This window comes from Thermobia domestica, chromosome 5 (genome assembly GCF_964235325.1).
Source record: "Thermobia domestica chromosome 5, izTheDome1.hap1.1, whole genome shotgun sequence".
Taxonomy (NCBI): Eukaryota; Metazoa; Arthropoda; class Insecta; order Zygentoma; family Lepismatidae; genus Thermobia; species Thermobia domestica.
In genome coordinates this window covers 316,531,634-316,545,895 of record NC_137458.1, presented here as the reverse complement: position 1 = coordinate 316,545,895, position 14,262 = coordinate 316,531,634, and the positions used below count along the sequence as shown (strand labels likewise).

The 14,262-nt window shown below is 37.0% G+C and overlaps 1 protein-coding gene across 1 annotated transcript in view; it reads right to left on the bottom strand.

Moving 5' to 3' along the window:
* Nucleotides 1-5,698: 5,698 nt before the first annotated feature.
* Nucleotides 5,699-14,262, bottom strand: part of Rsph3 (Radial spoke head protein 3) — a 349,537-nt gene continuing 340,973 nt past the window's right edge. Inside the window, exon 9 of the mRNA XM_081760454.1 lies at nt 5,699-6,444. The gene's annotated coding sequence lies outside the window, so the exon portion shown is untranslated. The remainder of the gene's footprint in view (nt 6,445-14,262) is intronic.

Sequence of the window (14,262 nt, the reverse complement as noted above, 5' to 3'; positions counted from 1 at the left end):
TAGCAATAACGAAACTTTACCACGCTCGATAAGCAGATTTCTGGTGGTGTGATTATAAAACAAAAGTCAGGACCAATTGGATGCAATGAGAGGGTATCCCATAAGAAACGTAACTTTTGAAATGACCACAATTTTTGTTCTAGTAAGTTGGCAGCACTGAACGTTACACGCTTTTCATCTGTCGTCTTTGTGCTTAGTAGTCCGGAGTGCTGAAACGACCCGCTCAGGAGAGTAATACTCCCGGAAGTACGTTTTTCCGCGCGCTATCCTAGCCAGTTGTTTTGTTACAAAATTTATATCATGAAGTACAAGGAGAACAAAACGAGCCCTATATCATGGAGTACAAGGGCATAAGTACTACAACTACTTATCTGCACAAAAGTAAATAAATCACTTTTTTAAGTATTATTTTCATATTATTTTAATTGAATGTTATAAAACTGTAAAAAAAAATGTAAAAAAAATTCCCGAGCCGGGTTTGAACTCACGCCAAAAAAGGCTTTTATTACTAGCATATAGCGCTAGTTTACTTGGCCACGAAGGCCGACAGCAGCAAGCGTTTGATTTCTGCTATTTTAATGCAACGTGGCAAGAAGTGGATAACGCCAACCAATCAGAACTGTGTTTCTCGTTTCTACTTCCGGGAGCATTACTCTCCCGAGCTAGTCCTGTGCTGAATAGCACATGATCGTCATCTGTTTTCTGTACGGGTAGGAATGTAGTGTTTCACGAGGACAACTATGTCGGTAACTATAACAACACGCTGTTCCGTCGTGAAACACTGCATTCCTACCCGTACAGAAAACAGATGACGATCATGTGCTATTCAGCACTCCGGACTACAAAGCACAAAGACTACAGATGAAAAGCGTGTAACGTTCAGTGCTGCCAACTTACTAGAACAAAAATGGCGGCTATTTCAAAAATTCCGTTCTTTATGGGACTCTTTCCCTATAAAGCAAGTGAGCATAGGGAAATATGATTTTTTGCACTCACTCGTCAGAGATTTCCCGCTTCCGAATTAATTTTCAGAAAAACCTTTATGCGCTGGTTGTTCTTTCATAGACGCAATTTTGTTGAAAAACGCTTTAAATCAATTATTAAATCATCTCTAATTTTAATTAGTGCCAATCGTCTGATGGGTGGAGAACCGTATTTTATATCAGAATTGACTCTGTGTCAAGAGAAAACGGTATTAAGCGTGTCGACAAATGTAAGTACCATTTTCAATATAAATTCCTATCTAAAATGGGTGCTACAGGAAATGTTATACAGAGTTGACAAACTGGAAATACACCTCTTGAATTCTTATAATATAAGCAACTCATTGACATTTCACGCAATTGGTTTATGTAGCCAGGGACCCATAGATTCTATAATTGTAATATATTATTATTAAATTAATTAAATTTATCGAAAAAAGAAGAAAAATTCAAACTTGTAAATTTTCACATGGCTCTCCTTTTTATCGAAATTGCTAAGTTACTGAACATTTATTACTATTATGTCAGATTTAGTTGTTCTCATCGTAATTAGGTGCTTTTGTGTTACACTTCTACTGTAATTTCACACAAGATTTGTATAAAAGTAATGAGACTAAATTCAAGGAGAAACGTATTGAAGATATCGCTTACAAATCATTAAAATGCTTCCAGATAGGACTCTTGGGAGTCGAAACACTTCTCTCAACGAGTTTTCCACGCTTGAAAGCGCCCTGGAAGTTTTTTTTTTCGGAACAGTCCTTTCAGCAGCAGGTCGAAGCCGCTTTGAACTTTGCTACGGTTCCATGACGGTGTCCTTTGAGGGCTGTCTTCACTCCGCGGGAACGAAAAAAATTTCGCCGGGGCCAGTTCGGGACTGTATGGGGACTGGAAAAGAGTTGCGATGTCTTTCCGGGCCAGGTAGTCATTGACAACGAAGCAGGTGTGGCTAAGTGTATTGTCGTGATGCAGGTTCCAATTGGCGGCAATGTATAAGCTCACTTGATTGACCTTTCCCTTCAATTTTTTCAGCACTCTCAAGTAGAAAGTACCCGTGATGGTCTATCCTTTAGATACAAATTCGTGGTGAACCACACCCTTGGCGTCAAAGAAGACAACGAATATGGTCTTGACAATCGACCTGCACATTCGAGTCTCTTTTTGACGAAGGTATGCTGTTATGTGCCACTAGCAGCGTTCACCCCGCTTCGCTGCGGTCACCCCGGAACGCAATAAACTTTGTTACTTAGATAATTTTTACTTTTTCGCTTTCAAGTGATATGATAAAAACCATAGAAGATTGCAGTAAATCTTAACATTATATCGCCTGTCATTTATGTTAACCCGCCCCGCTTCGCTGCGGTCATCCCGGTGCTGGCATATTGTAAAAGTGTCTGTAAAAATAAGCAAATCAATTAAAAAATTTTAAACAGAAGATTCAAGCTATTTTCCGCTGTATATCGCCTGTCATTTATGTTAACCCGCCGAGTGACACGGTCATGCGGGTTGCATATAAATACGTTTATTTTTACCTATGATGAACTAATAACAAAGGATTTGTACGTTATGGACACCTGAATGGTCAATTATCTCAAGACACTGGTAATTAAAAATTAAAGTGATATGATAAAAACCATCTAGGGTCCAAATCCTAATAACCCCCCAAAAATGAAAGAAATTGGTTCAGCCGTATTAGCGTGATGAGCGGACAAAAAATTGTACGTTCTCTTTTATATATATAGATTGTACACTTTGGCGTTGTTTCTGGGTCGTACTTAGTACCCGGCTATTTGAGGCTATCGCAAAGCGTATTTATTGTTCATGCGTACTCTTGGAATACGCTGACCATGTATTTAAATGTAGATGGCTAATCATAAACGCGAAAGCAATAAAATTGCTGAGAAAACGTCAGCTCGTGCGTATTTGGTGCGGATCGGAACAATAGACCGCCTGCTGTTTAAAAGATTTCAAAAGGAAGGAAAATAAGGAAAGACGTGTTGCCAGGCAAAGGAATTGTAGCAAGAAACAGCTGCTTGGAAGATGGTTTGTGCAGAGTATTGGAACTCTGTTATTACACACCTGGACCTGGCAAAAAGACCTGGAAACCCTGACTGGCTCACAGTATGATTTACACATCTGGTGAAAGTAAAATTACTGAATAGCCACTTTGGCCGCGTTCGCTACAGGGGGTAACGCTTTCTCAAATAGCCTAAGACTTAAACATTCATTTTCCGTTGTTGGTTATCACATTGTTCAAAAACTTTCGGACTATTTGACGCGTTGTAAAAGATATTCGCTAACAAGCACACGGTTTTGCCTTTGGTTGTGCCTTTGACCGAGGGTAAAAACTTTTGGGACGAGATTGGCACAGATTTTTCTCATCTGCAAATCCTAGGTAATGATGATGTGCACAATCAGTTTATCAATTTCCACGCGCTCTGCAATTATTTGGACACTTAACCGTCGATCTGAGTTCCACATATCAGGCACACGTTTCACATTGTCCTCAGTTCTGCCCGTGGACAGATGTCATGCGTGGGATTCGTCATCGATATTATCTCAACCGTCTTTGAAGCACTTATGCCACCTCTAAACTTCAACTATTGATAACCTTTCACTCCTGAACACTAGCGGGATTATGGCCAACGTCTCCATTGCCGATTTTCTGACTCCCACACAGAATTTAATGGTGTAGCGCTGTTTAATAGTTTTTTTTTTTTATTGCTTTGACCAAGCCTATGGACAGGGATCCACTGAAACCACAATGTGAAACATACGAAAGCTCGTAGGTGGCTAACGCTAGGTGCATTTTGAAGCTTACTTTCCCATCCATCGAACCCAACTAAAACGAACGCGCTGCAACATACAGTTGTGTCAGACAAAAATGTTCTCATTACTTTTTATAGAAATCCAGTACATGCAATTCATTATTGCCTTTCCATTTACCTATATTATTTTTAATTTTGAATTTTTAATAGAGAAAACTAAAAATGATTTCTACATTGACTCTTTCACTTAGTCATCTCTTAAGACATGTTCTAAAATATTGCTTCTTTCATAGGTTTCAATAGCTCGTGACTTATGAAGTTATAGACATCCAGAGCTATTGTAGCACGCTTGGAATGTCTTTATATACAATATTGTAAGGATCCATATGCCCACACACACAGAGCCAGTCACCTGTTCTAACTACAAACATGTGTTTTCACAATTATAAACAAACAGTGACAGACGACGGAAGGAAACTACACCTTCAAGAGAAAACGAAAAGGATTCGGAAAACTACGAAGAAAGCCGACAGCCCCTCCACAGAACCTCCTTCCAAGAAGATGGCTATAAAAGAGGACGACGGGACGAGGAAATTATCAGACAAGTGCTGATCGCTGACCTACCAAAATCCTCTCTCGAGGCCGCAATGGGCTACGGAGATTTTCTTTTATACCTATTCTTGGGGCTGCTATGAGCTACAGAGCAGGTTCCGCTATGGGATCCCATCTGAGGCCGCTATGGGCTAAGACAAATATCCTTTATTCCAAGGCCACATCGTGTGTCGAGGAACTTTGTACTACATTGGAAGCATTTAAAGACTTAGAGAAAAGGCTCACAAGAACTTTTTTAAAAATAATAATAATAATAATAATAATAATAATGTGAAGGGTTGAAACCCCGTATATATTCAGAATACATACTCTACCTACAGAACTTTGCAATATTGACTGAGAACAAACTATTTTATGTGATATGGTGGGAAAAGAAAACAGAGAAGTGTGCAATTAACGAAAGAAAGTAACGTCACTGGGAATTAATGGAAGATAGGACAGACGTTATTGAGAATTAATGAACAATAGGACAGACGTTGTTGGGAATAATGAAAGATAGAACATACACTGTTGAAAATTTGTGATAAGACAGACGTTACTGGAACTTAATCAGAAATAGTACAGACGTTATTGGGAGTTAATGAAAGACAGGACAGATGTAATTGGTTATTTATCAAAGATAAAACGGACGTTATCGGGCATTTATCAAAGATAGATGTTATCGGGTATTTGTCAAAGAACAGACGCTATTGAAAATCTATGAAAAATAGAACAAATGTTATTAGGAAATAATAAAAAATAGAACAGGTGTTATTAAAATTAATGAAAGATAGAACAGATGTTATTGGGTATTTATCAAAGATAGAATTGAACTTAAATGAAAAATATTACAGTCATTATTGGGCATTTATAAAAGATAGAAGAGACATAGTTGGGAATTTATCAAAGATAGAAGAGACGTTATTCGGAATTTATGAAAGATAGAACAGACGTTATTAGGAACGAATGAAGAATAGAACAAACGTCGTTAGGAATTAATGAAGGATAGAACAGACGTTAATGGAAATTAATTAAAGGTAGAACAAACGTTATTAGGAATTAAGAGAAGATAGAAGAGACATTGTTGGGATTGGGAATTAATGAAAGACAGGACAGACATTAATTGAAAATTAAATAAAGGTAGGACAGACGTTATTTGGAATTAATTTTGAAAGATAGGACAAACGTTACGTTAAAAGAAATAAATCATTGCTTAGAAAAGTTTCATGGTATGCGCCTTGCTATAAATACAGACAAGATGATAAATTTTACAAATAAACGATAAAAATAGAATAAAAAGCTCAGTTTCAGATAAATTCTTTATAACACTATTTCACAAAATGACTAAATGTATACTGTTCTAACGTCAGTTTATTACATATATATATTATATACAATAAATATCTCTGTGGAAAATTTTGTGTTAATGTTATTTATACACTATAAACTGTGCTCTGGTAACACTTGTAATATATTATATATATGTATATAGGTATATTCTTCAATTAACAAAAAAGCAAATGCGTAGTTAATTCTGCTTAACAGTAGTTGGCCCCTTTCTGCACAGAACTACAATATATCGTCAGGTTTTTTAGTTTTTTTGATTTGATTTGACAGAACTCAACTACACATTTATCTAGAAAAAACAACAAAACAAGAAACATATCACAATTTTTTTTTGTCTCTTATAAAATCTCCTTATGTATATACGTACGTAGTTTTATATATATTACAAGATGTTCCAGTGATGATATCGTCCTAGAAAAAACATGTTATGGCTAGTAGCACATCAACACCGCCTTTCTTACGGAACACTCACGGAAACTGGTTGTTTCTCTACACACGAATTATTCTTCTACCGATTTGTTTGTTTGTTTGTATTTTGTTTTTGTTTATGGAATGGTGTTTTTGACTCACAGTCACAAATTACTAGCACCAATCAACCAATCACACAGTGAAGAACAAATCATGTGTTCACGATAGGTACAGTATGTGATCATTTTTTTGGTATTATTTTACAGTTTTGTTTCGTAAAAAAATAAACTCAAAAAAGTGTTTTTCTTTCTTAAATCTTCCCTTCCTAAATTTATTCGAGTTCCAAGTACCTGCAAATACAAAAAAGGTAAGAATTAATACATACATATTGTACTGTACAATAACTATACATCACACTATCTGACAGCTGTAACATAATATTTATTGGCTCTAATTCAATAGTCAATAAATAAATAAATAAATAAATAAATAAATAAACAACATAGCAATATATCAAATAAAATAATAAGATTGAAGAATGTCTGAAAATTTACGACAGGACAAAGATTATTGGAACTTAATCAAAAATAGTACAGACGTTATTTGGAGTTAGAAAGATAGAGCAGGTGTTATTGGGCATTTATCAAAGATAGAACATACTTTATTGGGCATTTACCAAAGATAGAGCAGACGTTATTGGGCATTTATCAAAGACAGAACAGACGTTATTGAGCATTTACCAAAGATAAAACAGACGTTATTGGGCATTTATCAAAGATAGAACAGACGTCCTAGTTTCTTTTCTTTTTCTTTTTCTTCTTCTTCTTCTTCTTCTTTTTTTTTTTTTTTTTTTTTTTTTTTTTTGCCACACAACAAAGATTCTTATTAACCTGTAAAAATACAAATTTTCTTCTCGTAAAGCAAAGAGCACAAGGACTGTCGATGAGCTGAGTAGAAGCTATGAATCGGGAACACGTTGGAAAATATTTTGAGCTATGGTTGGATGTTTTTACAAAAAATAATTTGTTGGAAAGTGATGGACATATTTATAACTGCGACGAAACGTACTTACAGTTAAACTCCGGACCTGAAACAGTAATAGCTGCAAAAGGTTCGAAATGTGTAAATTAGGTAACTTTAGTGGAAAAAGGTGAAACTATCTCGTTGATTGCGTGTTGTAACACAGAAAATCATTTTCTACCACCGTTGTGTATCTTGAAGGGAAAGAATAAAAAATCTGGGTGGCAAGACAGTATTCCCAACGGTGCACAAATCATTATGAATCAGAAATCAGCTTATGTTAACTCTGACATATTTATGCATTGGTTACAAACACACTTTACTTCCAGAAAACCTCCAGGACATGTGAATTCGGTGTTAGATGGACACTTGTCACATTGTACTGATCAAGACGCGCTGCAAATAGCGTCACACAATGATGTAATATTATTGTGTCTTCTGGGAGTACTCCTATTTTCCTCCTACATTAGCATTCCACCCATGACCACCATCATCCATTTGCCTTACTCATCCGTTTCCCTTAGCCTTAAGAGCCTGACATACTAAAAATAATACAAAATTTGTCATTTTTCTTTTGCTTGTTTATTCATAAGCGAAAGGAGATAATGAAATACAACTTATTACAATCATAGATAATGTTATTCTAAAACAGAAAATATGAACCTAAAGAATTTTCATTGTTGCCATCCATAGAAATTACAGTGTTATCAGAATAACATTTCCCCCAAAATCTAAGTTAAGGCAGCGACTAGAGGAAAAAACTCAACTGCATTTGATTACGTATCATGTTGTTTCGATATCCTGTGAACTAATTTTTACATAATAATTGTACAGTATTTAGTTTGTAATAAAGAAAATAGTTTTAATATACAGTTATTAAAATTAAATAATGTTATTTAAAAAAAAAAGTAGTCCACAGCATTCCAAGACAACATGATACGTAATCAAATGCAATTGTATTAGTTCCTCTAGTCGCTGCCTTAACTTAGATTTTGGGAGAATTGTTATTCTTGCAACACTGCAATTTCTACGGATGGCAGTCCTGGGAATTCTTCAGGTTCATATATTCTGTTGTAGAATAACATTATCTATGATTGTGGTAAGTTGTATTTCATTATCTCCTTTCACTTATGAATAAAGAAGCAAAAGAAAAATGGGAAATTTTGTATTATTTTTAGTATGTCAGACTCTTAAGAGTCTTCATCCCGGTGAAATTAAAATACCGCTAATTTTACAGTAATTATGTGATATCTTCAAATAGATAAAAGATAATTGAAATATGGAACAAGAGCGCCCTAGACAATATTATTTTGCGTGAGGTACCGTTATCACAAGTCACCTAGTGGCTTTCCGTTTTCAGCTGTTTAGAAACGCGAAAATTAATGCCGATTTTCAAAATGGCTCGAAATCGAAAGCAGATAAGTGAGTCGTGATAACTGTTTCTCATGTAAAATATTATTGTCTAGGGCACTCTTGTTCCACATTTCGATTATCTTTTATCTATTGGAAGATATCACATAATTACTGTAAAATTAGCGGTATTTGAATTTCGCCGGGATGAAGACTCTTAAGGGCATAATCGTTGATTGTTAAACTGTAAGATTTTATTTCATTTTCCAACTACTACTGATTCTGCTGTTTACGTCTTCCATTCCTGAATTTTCTTCTAGTATCGATTCCAAGTACTTGAATTTCTTAATTAGAAAAATTATTAAAGAAAATTTGATAGGTTTAACCTCCAACTTTGAGGCCAATTAATTCGAAACCAGAAGTTTTCATAGGAAAATATTTCATATGGTTACTAAGCACGTCGAGGTCTTTCTCCACACGAAGTTTGATTCAAATTAAATTGGTTCTATATATTGCTTTTTTTTTTTTTTTTTTTTTTCGAAAAGTGAAATGAAGAACGACCAACAGTACATAGTAGATAATCTAAATGCAACAAACTACGAGTAAAAATTATTGTTATACGTATAATAACCTAAGTGGATCTAATGAAGTACTTATTAAAAACTCTGGTTCACAGCTGTTAAAGAAAACAGGTGATAGGACGCAGCTCGTATCTATGTTTCATTTGTAACTCAGATCGCTTTCGTGCTAGAAATAAGCGATGAAGGTTTTTATTGAAATACGTAATAATCATAACAAAGGCCACAGGACGAGGGAGGGCTACCCACAATGAACACTCATTAGAATGATATGCGAGTGGGTGTTGGTCATTAGATCCCGTCGGCCTGGTCTACGATGGTGGAAGAAATGGGAGATTAAATGGAAGGCGGGCTTCGCAGCCGGTGTTAACAGCTGACAGCTTCCCATACGCTCGAGGATCGCAAACAAGGGCGGACCTAGTCTTTCCTTTTTTTCTTTATTTTTATTGTTATTATTTGGGGAGTAGATGAGAAGGCCACGTAGCATGGTCGATTTAACCTCGGCTACAAGTTAGCTTGCTTCATTGTGCTCCAATAGAAAGAGCAGCCGCAGGCAGAAAGGAACAAGTTGATCTTTTAATAGTAATCGCTGTCATTCTGACGTCACTTCCGCATTTTTTTTTAAGTAAAAGGAAGGTAGTGGAGTAAGTATGTGCATTGTACGCAGCAAAATTTGAGTTGTCTTCTTTTATACATGTAATCGAAGTTAATGCATACGCTTTCGGATTATAAATCATTTACAGGTACAGGGAGGTAAGTAAACGCTGGCTCAGTGCTACAATGCTCACCTCTGGTGCAACGGCCTCCTGCTTTGATATCCGGCGACATGCAGGCCCGCAACCAGAGGGGGGCTAGGGGGGCCTGCCCCCCTAAACTTCCCGTGACCCCTCCAGACCTCAATACAAAATGCTATTATTAATGCAAAAATCATAATTTAGATATTTGTAAGGGAATTTTTAATGACTTGGTCCCTCCCCCTAACATATTCATGCGCCCCCTAAACGTCTGTGGCTGGGTTCTCCTGTTTTCTCCCACATTTTCATTCCACCAATTCTTCCATTATCATTCATTTTCTTTAATCATCGTCTCCCTTAGCATAAAAGTCATAATCGTGGGACGTTAAATTGAAACACTTGAACGGAAGCGAATTTTTAGATTATATTTTCGCAATAGCCTAAACAGCTAGAACGATTGTCTCGACCGAGTTCGTTAATTGAGACAATCAGTTAACACATTAACGGGTAACGGCCACTTTAACGGTAGTTATCTAATATCCCATACATGTAAGCGATTTCTGATTTCTTTCTTTTTTGCGGTAAACAGCTAGAGCATCTATCTCGGCCAAGTTCGTTAATGGAGTCAGTCCCTTAGGATCTTAACGGGTAACGGAGACTTTAACGGTAGTTTATCTATATCCCAATTACTACAAGAAGCAGACAACAGGCATCCTCATCATCATCTGATCATGTGATAAAAGAGGAACATCAGCGCCTATGCTGTCCAAAAGAAGGTATAAAACATCACGTAACGTCTCCATAGACATCAGTTTCGATTGATCAAATACCTTCTCTTAGCTTGCCTGGAGCTCTGAGAAAGTCCTAACCGCGACTACCTAACTTGCCTGAAGTTCTGTGGTTTCCTTATCCGTCTAGCTCGCCTGGAACTCTGCGGGACGTTAACCTCTCTTTGGTTGCCTGGAGCTCTGAGAGTCCAAACGACTACCTAACTTGCCTGAACCTCTGTGGTTTCCTTATCCGTCTAGCTCGCCTGGAGCTCTGCGGGACATTGATCTCTCTTTGGTTGCCTGGAGCTCTAAGAGAGTCCTAACCGCGACTACCTAACTTGCCTGAACCTCTGTGGTTTCCTTATCCGTCTAGCTCGCCTGGAGCTCTGCGGGACATTAACCTCTCTTTGGTTGCCTGGAGCTCTGAGAGAGTCCAAACGACTACCTAACTCGCCTGAACCTCTGTGGTTTCCTTATCCGTCTAGCTCGCCTGGAACTCTGCGGGACATTGATCTCTCTTTAGTTGCCTGGAGCTCTGAGAGAGTCCTAACCTCGACTACCCAACTTGCCTGAAGTTCTGTGGTTTCCTTATCCGTCTAGCTCGCCTGGAACTCTGCGGGACATTAACCTCTCTTTGGTTGCCTGGAGCTCTGAGAGAGTCCTAAGCGACTACCTAACTTGCCTGAAGTTCTGTGGTTTCCTTATCCGTCTAGCTCGCCTGGAGCTCTGCGGGACATTAACCTTTCTTTGGTTGCCTGGAGCTCTGAGAGAGTCCTAACCGCGACTACTTAACTTGCCTGAAGCTCTGTGGTTTCCTTATCCGTCTAGCTCACCTGGAGCTCTGTGGGACATTAACCTCTCTTTGGTTGCCTGGAGCACTGAGAATTCCTAAACCACCTTCACTTAGCTTGCCTGGAGCTATGTGGGAATTTTCCCTTGGCTGCCTTGATCTAGGGACACGACTTTGTGTAATATTGTATATAACAGGAATTTTATAATAAAAAGGTTGTGGTAGAAAACCGAATCCCATGTGCTATTTTTTCTACCTTTATAAGGTAATTTTAAGAATTCTGCTTTAACAAAGTAATTTTACAGTATTCTGAAATTTTACATAACGTTTTATTAAAATTCCGGAGAATTTTAGGGTTTAAATAGATCTAGGATGAACTAAGCAATAAGTGAAAATAGCAGCTCATTCTTCAGAATACTATAAGTTAGGACTATACGGTCAATGAAATACATCAATACAGCATAAATAAATGACATAAAAAGAATACATTATCTGTTTGTATCAAAAGCAATAGTTAATGCATTATGACACGATACAAATACATATTCCAATGACAGATAAAATATTGGGTTAGAAAAAAACGCAAAAGCATTCACATGATAAAGATGAACCCTGTCAAACACAAAAAAGAAAGTCATTAATTAAGCAGAATAAAATAAGAGAATCATATCGAAGATATATCGTTCAAAACAACCAACAGCTTTCACAACGCTTCGTATAACATGCAATGTAGTCGATGAGTACATTTGAAACATACTGGCTATAATTTTTTCATTCGCTCAGCCGCGTTACTGTCAGCCGGTGCCTTGAGCATTCAAAACCGGCGAAGTATCATCATTGCGAATGATTTCTCTTTTGGGTTTGTTTATTTCATAATTTTAAAGAAGGAATGGGAAGGAAGAAAGGACGTGAAACTAAAACAAGGGATTTGACAAAAAAAGATAAAACAAACAAACAAACAAAAAAAAATAACTAAACTTAATATTTGCTTAACTATACTCTCATTTCTAGTCTTGTGAGATTTTGTGTGTTTTTTGTTTTATTGAGTTTGAGTTTGTTACGTGTGTGTTGTTTTGTATGTCGTATGTTTTGTGTTTTGGTGTTTACCTATTGGTCATCTTCTTCTTTCTTCTTTTCTTCAGGTTTTCACTCTGTATGTTTGGTTTCTCTGGTTTCTGCCTGCATTTCTCTCCTGTGTGTTCTATTTCACATTTGCACTATTTACACTGGCTTTTCACCTGTAAATTTTACCTCTTTTCACTATCCTGCATCAACACTACACTACACTCACTACGGATATTGACACTGACTGCTTTTGATGAAATCACTAACCTTCACCAACTAGTACTTACACTATGAAACACACACACACTACACTTACTTTTATCTAAATTTTTACATTTTCAAAAACTTTTAATTTTCTTATGCTTGTATATAAGCGTTTCCTGTTACTTTTACTTTGATGCTTTAGTGTTCTCAGTTTCGTATCAATGCCAGTTTCCACCCATTTGTGCTGGCTTGAGGTCCAGGGCCCACTCAGAGCACTTAGTGCAGGCCCTGGTCCGTTTTATCCTTCGGCCGGCACGCCCGGGATGGGCCGTCCTATTGGCGAGAGTTTCTCTATGTTTTCTCTCTGAGACACTATCCTCGCTTCACCTCTACTCATGCACTCACGCAACATTCACTCTTGCACCGGAGTTCCTTTCCAAACCAAGAGGCTGGAGGTGCAGCACGCATTCTGGTCCTCGGCGAAAACACGGTAATCCAGTGCTTGGGTTCCAGGAGTCTTTTCTCCGGTCCGAGGACTTCTTCACACATTCTTCCACTTGCACTCATCCTTCTATTCTTCTTCTGTAAGTTTTTCGTCTTAGTTCGGAATATTCATTTGTCAAATTTTCCAATTTTTTGCAGTCTTCCTCTACTTGTATTATTTCTTTCAGCGGTTTTTCTCTTATTTGAGTTCTTAATTCTAAAATTTCTTCTAATACTGGACACCACATGACATGGTGCTCAGGAGTTCCTTCTTCTCCGCATTCACACATTGGACTGGGTCTTAACTTGATTCTGTGGAGGTGTTGTTCGTATGGTCCATGGCCTGATAGATAATGAACCAATCCATATGTTGGATTTAAGTGTTTTATTTTTAGTCTGTCGACGATGCTAGGAAAGATTCTATGTAATCGTTGCGCTCCACTGTATTCCTGCCATTCTTTATCCCATAGTTGTATTATGTTGTCATTAATTTCTTTCTCGTCTTTTAGATCCCTGTTAAAAATTTCTCTAATTTTCCTTTTCTCTTCTTTCCTTAGCCAGTAATTTGTTGCCCTTTGCAATAACACATAGTTCATTGGTTGGATACCAAGGATTATACAGAGTGCGCTATGCGAAGTAGTGTTAAAAGCTCCAGACATTCTGATTAATAGGTTTCTTTGTGGTCTATTTATTTGGTTTCTGTAGGTCTTATTTCTTAATAGTCTATCAATCCAAACGCTGGATGCGTACGCCATGGTAGCTGACAAAATAGTTTCTTGGTATAGTCTTAGTATTTTTAATGGTAACCTATATCTGTTTCTTGCAATAGTGGTCAATTTATTCGCTACACTGTTCCCCCTTTTTACTATATATTTCAAATGTTCATCAAATTTTAGTCTATCGTCTAGCATTATGCCAAGGTATTTTATGCTTTGCACTCGTTCTACTCCTACTCCATTTAATTTTATAATCGGATTTCTTTGTAGTTTTGTGCCGAAAATTAGATATTTGGTTTTCTTTGATGATATCCTTAATTTACTCTCCATACTCCATTCTTCAAGTGTTTCTGTTATCTTTTTAATTATCATAACTATGATTTATGCTAACTATATTAGTTATGATCATAACTATGGCTATAATTATCATAACTATGATTTATGCTATCATAACTCTC